This window comes from Triticum aestivum, chromosome 4B (genome assembly GCF_018294505.1).
Source record: "Triticum aestivum cultivar Chinese Spring chromosome 4B, IWGSC CS RefSeq v2.1, whole genome shotgun sequence".
Classification (NCBI taxonomy): domain Eukaryota; kingdom Viridiplantae; phylum Streptophyta; class Magnoliopsida; order Poales; family Poaceae; genus Triticum; species Triticum aestivum.
In genome coordinates this window covers 352,885,280-352,892,052 of record NC_057804.1, presented here as the reverse complement: position 1 = coordinate 352,892,052, position 6,773 = coordinate 352,885,280, and the positions used below count along the sequence as shown (strand labels likewise).

The window sequence follows — 6,773 nt, the reverse complement described above, 5'->3', positions numbered from 1 at the left end:
CCCTTGTAGGGTGCGCCCCCTGTCTCGTGGGCACCTCGTGTGCCTCCCGGACTCCGTTTTCTTGCACGTTATGTATTTTGGTTGATAAAAATTCATTATATATACTCCCGAAGGTTTTGACCACCGTATCACGCAAATATCCACTGTTTTCGTTTCGAGTTGTTACTGTTTCAGATCTAGAGCATCATGGCGTCTCCAAGCGCTCCCAAGGACAAGTTTTTCGAGAGGGTTATCAACCCCTATCTCGCGGAGGTGCTGCATCATCCTCAAACCATTGAGATGCGTGAGGGGGTGCTGCACATCCGCGATGTGGAGGGACCAAGGCATACCGGGAGCATGGAGACAAAGCTCGAAGCCATGGAACAGGAAGTTTTCAAGTGCCAAGGGATGGTGGAGCGTGGACTCAACGCCAACTAGATGATGATCACGGAGTTCACCAACAACCACAAGCTAGATGCTAAAGTCATTTGGGAGACCATCTTCAAGCTTCAAGAGAAAATCGAGCACCTCCAATCCCAGATCTATGACCTACAAAACCAGAACTGTGAGTATGAATATAGATTCAAGCGAATGAGTTTGGCTGCAGATTTAAGGATCCCGAAGACTCGTTCATCCTTTTATGATGGAGAGCCTATGCCTTGGAAGACGGACGACAAGCCTACATCATCAACAACTCCTACTTCACCACCTCTGAGGACATAATCACATGGATATGGGCACTCCCCTTGGCAACTGCCAAGCTTGGGGGGAGGTGCCCCGGTATCGTATCACCATCACACTCCTATCTTTACCGTTTTATTTAGTTCGATCCTTTTAGTAGTATCTTGATCTAGTAGATTGAAATTTAGGTATCAAGTAGTTTCGAGTTTTGCTTTGTGATCTCTTTTTGTAATCGAGTCCGTGAGTTATCTATAATAAAGATTAGTGTCGAGTCAAGGGCCTTGCTATGTTGCTATGATCTTGAGAAAGTAGAAAGAATAATGAAGTTCATATTGATCTTATGGATAGTGATAACTTCACACATAGAACGTATGAGGCATAAAAATTGTTGAGAGTTGATGAACGTAGCCTTGGTCATCGTTGCAATTAATAGGAAGTGATAAGGAAAGAGGGGTTCACATATAAATATATTATCTTGGACATCTTTTATGATTGTGAAGCACTCATTAAGTATGACATGCTAAAATAGTTGATGTTGGACAAGGAAGACAACGTAATGGTCTATGTTTTCCGACATCTCAGTTAAAGTATATTGTCATTGACCTTCCGAACATATTGAGCTTGCCTTTCCCCCTCATGCTAGCCAAATTCCTTGCACCAAGTAGAGATACTACTTGTGCTTCCAAATACCCTTAAACCCAGTTTTGCCATGAGAGTCCACCATACCTACCTATGGATTGAGTAAGATCCTTCAAGTAAGTTGTCATGTTGCAAGCGATAAAATTGCTACCTAAATATGTATGACTTATTAGTGCAGAGAAAATAAGCTTTGTACGAACTTGTTGTGGAAGTAATAAAAGCGACGGACTGCATAATAAAGGTCCACATACAAGGGGCAATATAAAGTGACGTTCTTTTGCATTAAGATTTTGTGCATCAACCCTAAATGCACATGACAACCTCTGCTTCCCTCTGCGAAGGGCCTATCTTTTACTTTATGTTTTTACTTTATGCTTGAGTCAAGGTGATCCTCACCTGTCCCTTTTTCATTTTATCCTTTGGCAAGCTCCTCGTGTTTGAAAGATCATGATATATATATCCAATTGGATGTAAGTTAGCATGGGCTAATATTGTTGACATCACCTAAAGGTGAATACGTTGGGAGGCAACACAATAAGTCCCTATCTTTCTCAGTGTCCGGCTGAAAGTCTATAACCACAAGTACTGTGTGAGTGTTAGCAATTGTAGAAGACTAAGAGATAGTTGAGTATGTGAGCTTGCTGAAAAGCTCCATTATTGACTCTTTCTGATGTTACGATAAATTGCAATTGCTTCAATGACTGAGATCATAGTTTGTTAGTTCCCAATGAAGTTTTTGAACCATACTTGACATTATGAATTGCTTGTAGCTTGAGCATAGAGAATCATATGACAAAATTTATGTATGTAGTTGTTATTAGAATGATCATGATGCCCTCATGTCCGTATTTTATTTTTATCGACACCTCTATCTCTAAACATGTGGACATATTTTTCAATTTCGGCTTCCGCTTGAGGACAAGCGAGGTCTAAGCTTGGGGGAGTTGATACGTCCATTTTGCATCATGCTTTTATATCAATATTTATTGCATCATGGGCTGTTATTACACATTATATCTCAATACTTATGGCTATTCTCTCTTATTTTACAAGGTTTACCATGAAGAGGGGGAATGCCGGCAGCTGAAATTCTGGCTAGAAAAGGAGCAAACGTTGGAAACCTATTCTGCACAGCTCCAAAAGTCCTGAAATATGCCAGGGAGCCCACACCCTGTCCAGGAGACAGGGGACGCGCCCCCCTATCTCCTGGGCCCCCTGGTGGGCCTCTGACGTCCATCTTCTGCCATATCATCACTTTTACCCTGGAAAAAATTGTGGGCAAGCTTACGGGACGAAACTCCGCCGCCATGAGGTGGAATCTTGGCGGAATCAATCTAGGGCTCTGGCAGAGCTATTCTGCCGGGGACACTTCCCTCCGGGAGGGGGAAATCATCACCAACGTCACCACCAATGATCCTCTCATCGGGAGGGGGTCAATCTCCATCAACATCTTCACCAGCACCATCTCCTTCCAAAACCCTAGTTCATCTCTTGTATCCAATCTTGTATCAAAACCACAAATTGGTACCCGTGGGTTGCTAGTAGTGTTGATTACTCCTTGTAGTTGATGCTAATTGGTTTACTTGGTGGAAGATCATATGTTCAGATCCTTTATGCATATTATTACTCCTCTGATTATGAACATGAATATGCTTTGTGAGTAGTTACGTTTGTTTTTGAGGACATGGGTGAAGTCTTGCTATTAGTAGTCACGTGAATTTGGTATTCATTCGATATTTTGATGAGATGTATGTTGTCTTTTCCTCTAGTGGTGTTATGTGAACGTCAACTATATGACACTTCACCATTATTTGGGCCTAGAGGAAGGCATGGGGAAGTAATAAATAGATGATGGGTTGCTAGAGTGACAGAAGATTAAACCGTAGTTTATGCGTTGCTTCGTTAGGGGCTTATATGGATCCATATGTTTAATGTTGTGGTTAGGTTTACCTTAATACTTCTTTTGTAGTTGCGGATGCTTGCAATAGGGGTTAATCATAAGTGGGATGCTTGTCCAAGTTAGGGCAGTAACCAAGTACCGGTCCACCCACATATCAAGTTATCAAAGTACCGAACACGAATCATATGAACGTGATGTAAACTAGCTTGACGATAATTCTCAATGTTTCCTCGGGAGCTCCTTTATCACTATTAGAAATTGTCCAGGCTTATCCTTTGCTACATAAAGAATTGGGCCACCTTGCTGCACTTTATTTACTTTATTTACTTGTTACTCGTTACTATTTATCTTATCACAAAACTATCTATCACCTACAGTTTCAGTGCTTGCAGAGAAAACCTTACTGAAAACCGCTTATCATTTCCTTCTGCTCCTCATTGGATTCGACACTCTTACTTATCGAAAGGACTACGATAGATTCCCTACACTTGTGGGTCATCAGTAACCTACAAATCCCTCTTGAAGTAGTCTTAGTATTATTATTATTTATTTTATTACATCAAGGGCAACATATCCTTTCATATCCCGACACTTTGCTGAGACATGTAGTTTGGACCGAACCTCCCTAGCCAAACTCATAGAAGTAGACTCACTCGGAGGCCCAATAATTGTTGAGCATGTCTTCCACAACAATCCCATATGCATTGAGTGTATAATCTTTAATGCTAGCCTATACATGATTAGACTGAGAGGGTTAGACTTGGGCCAGCCTATACGAGTCACAACTCAAATTTCGAGGACGAAATTTTTCGAAGGGGGAAGGGATGTAAAAACCCTCAAAATTAGATAACAATATTTTTGACGGCGCTATGTTACACCAGTGTCACAAGGCATAGTTAGTTGAATAATTATAATTAACCACAACACTAATATCAAAAATTTATTGCAACCAAAAAAGTTAGTATTTAGCCATGTACAATGGTTCTTCTCCAACTCCCTTATTGTTTGCAGATTTATAATTAGTCCCTTGTCTCATTCCTTACACACAAATTATATGCCATCTCGTGTCGAACCATGCACTATACACTTGTCCGTTGTACAACTCACATGATTACTTGTGGAGGCTTGCATGCTCATGCAACCATGCATGTCAGCCACATCTCTCTTTTACCAAACCGACCTAGCACCCTACACTACTATAAATAGCAGCCTCCTCCTTTCACCTTTGACTTCCTCTACTGCACACAACACGCACAAGAGAGAACCAAGCTCTCCCCACCATCCCCATCCACTCTTTTGGTCGGATGCTGAGTTGCCATCAGGTACTATTCAAGTGCCTTGCTTTTGCAGCTTTGTTTGCTTGATCCATCTTCACCTTTGCTTAGAACATGAACACCTGATCTTTTGGACTCTAGTTACTTTGTAAAAAGAAGAATGATGGTTAGAAAAAGAAAGCACATAAATTAGATGAAGACAAATTGGTACATGGTGGTTTAGTGATGCATGTGTAATATGCATGTCCATCTCTGTCTTGTACTAGATCTATGTATATAATAGACATGTCATGCTGAGAATTAAATCCCAAATATTAACTTGCTAAGATTTACATGTACAGCTAATAGCTCAAGCTTCCTGTGTATGCTACTCATCTTAATGATCCCTTCCTAGTTGTATTGAACACTGTTTGGCTAATGTTTGCCATGTCTCATTTGCACATGCCTCATTCTGAAAACAGAAAAATAAATAAACATACTTTGTGCAAATCTTGTACAAATAAATTCCTGTTATCCTTTTATTTTCCCTTTCCTGATCCCCTTTCTAAGTATGTTTTGAGTGATCAATGTCAATGTTCACTTGACTATTGTAGGGTCCAGAAATGAGTGCACGCGCACACACAGTAGAAGCAACATTTAGATTTAGTTTGTGGCAGCACCTAACTATCAGAAGCAATTAACTTGTCGCTTTTTGATCAAGTCGGTAATAGTAGGAATTCACTGGTTAATTCCTAGTTATGAGCTTAATTAAAAAAGAATCATAGTAGTGCGAGGATAGTGTAGTAGAGCTAAAAATTGAATAAACAATATAGAATAAATCTGGAGACCACGTCCACACCATCGAGTAAAGCTTGATTAATTCCTTGGTCTTGATATTAACAAGAAGCATGGCAGTAAGGGGAGTCATAGCACAAACACTAGCAGTAGAGGTAAGAACACTGCACAGAGAGAAATTTGGACTGACACTTACACTAGTAGCAGTAGACAAAGGCGAGCCAGGCGCCGGTAGCGGCCATGTTGCCGGAGCCGCGCCGGTTAAGATGCTCGCTCCCGACGGCCGTAGTTGCATGCCTCGTGCGTGCAGCTCTGCTGGAGGAGGTTGTAGGCAGGGATATGCCATTGCTACTGCGGCCCGTGGTGAACCCATCGGACCCGATGCAGACGACGCTGGGGTTTGAGGGTGGCGGCGATTTTGGCGGCGGCGGATCAAATAAATGGGGGGATATGGTAGAGGGAGTCGAGGGGATTCTGTGGGTGTCCACGGTGTCGCCGGAGATGTCCGGAAGTGGCAGATCGAGCCGGCGGCGACCTGCTCTGTAGTTAGGGAGAGAGAGATGGAGTTGGTTCTGTTCGTGGCTGAGCATACCAGTGATAGTGAGAGAGAGAGAGGTAGAGAGCTGGGGAAGATGACTAGTTGGAGAAAAAAGAAATGATATTTCTGCCGGGGTTGGGTTCGACCAGCTAAACACGTTTTTTCCTTTTGAGCTTGCTTGCTTGCTCTTTGTGATGTGCACGTGCGTACTACTCCCTCCGTTCCGAAGTAATTGTTTTTCTAGAGATTTCAATAAGTGACTACATACGAAGCAAAATAAGTGAATCTATACTCTAAAACATGTCTACATACATCCGTATGTTGTAGTCCATTTGAGATGGCTAGAAAGACAATTATTTTGGAACGGAGGGAGTACTTCTTGATGTGCTGTATGCATTTTGCTTCTAATTACACACTAGCATGTATCATTACCTCTTTAATTAAAATGGATTGCACCGTATGGAAGTGTTGCTTGATGCTTGGATCTTGATTAGGGAAAAATATAAACTTCTTTGTGAAATAATTATCAGGCATAGGACCCACATCTGGTGGTTCCGAGTTGGTCGGAGCGCTACCCGGCAAGTCGTCATCTCCTTGATCATGTCTTGATAAATGTTTTCCGGGCTATGGGTCATTTCCAAAATTTTGCATAAGAACTAAAAATAAATACTTTTCATAAATAAAATGAAATTTGGATCAGGTGGATCCACTGATTTGGCAATTGGACCAGATCAGGTGAAGTATCTATATTAAGTAGTCGTGACTCGGGCAGGATTACATTATAAATAAAAATTTGGTGGGTAGGGGAGCTCATGTTGGTGAAGGCAATCCGTTTAGGGTTGGCTTGGATGGCAGACTCCTCTATATAGGATATTACATTAGGACACAACCAACTAGCGCTTACGTCAAAAGCGGCACAAACCATACTGACCATAGACCTGGAATGGGACGGGCTGAACCGACTACCCATGCCAAGTAGCTACCTCTG

At 41.8% G+C, this 6,773-nt stretch overlaps 1 long non-coding RNA gene across 1 annotated transcript; it reads right to left on the bottom strand.

The window, feature by feature from the left end:
• Window positions 1–4,099: 4,099 nt before the first annotated feature.
• On the bottom strand, window positions 4,100–5,994 carry LOC123092165 (uncharacterized). The gene is made up of 2 exons (XR_006444363.1): window positions 5,444–5,994; window positions 4,100–4,617 (listed from the first exon to the last, which is right to left on the bottom strand). It is a non-coding gene; the product is annotated as an uncharacterized lncRNA (long non-coding RNA).
• Window positions 5,995–6,773: the final 779 nt, after the last annotated feature.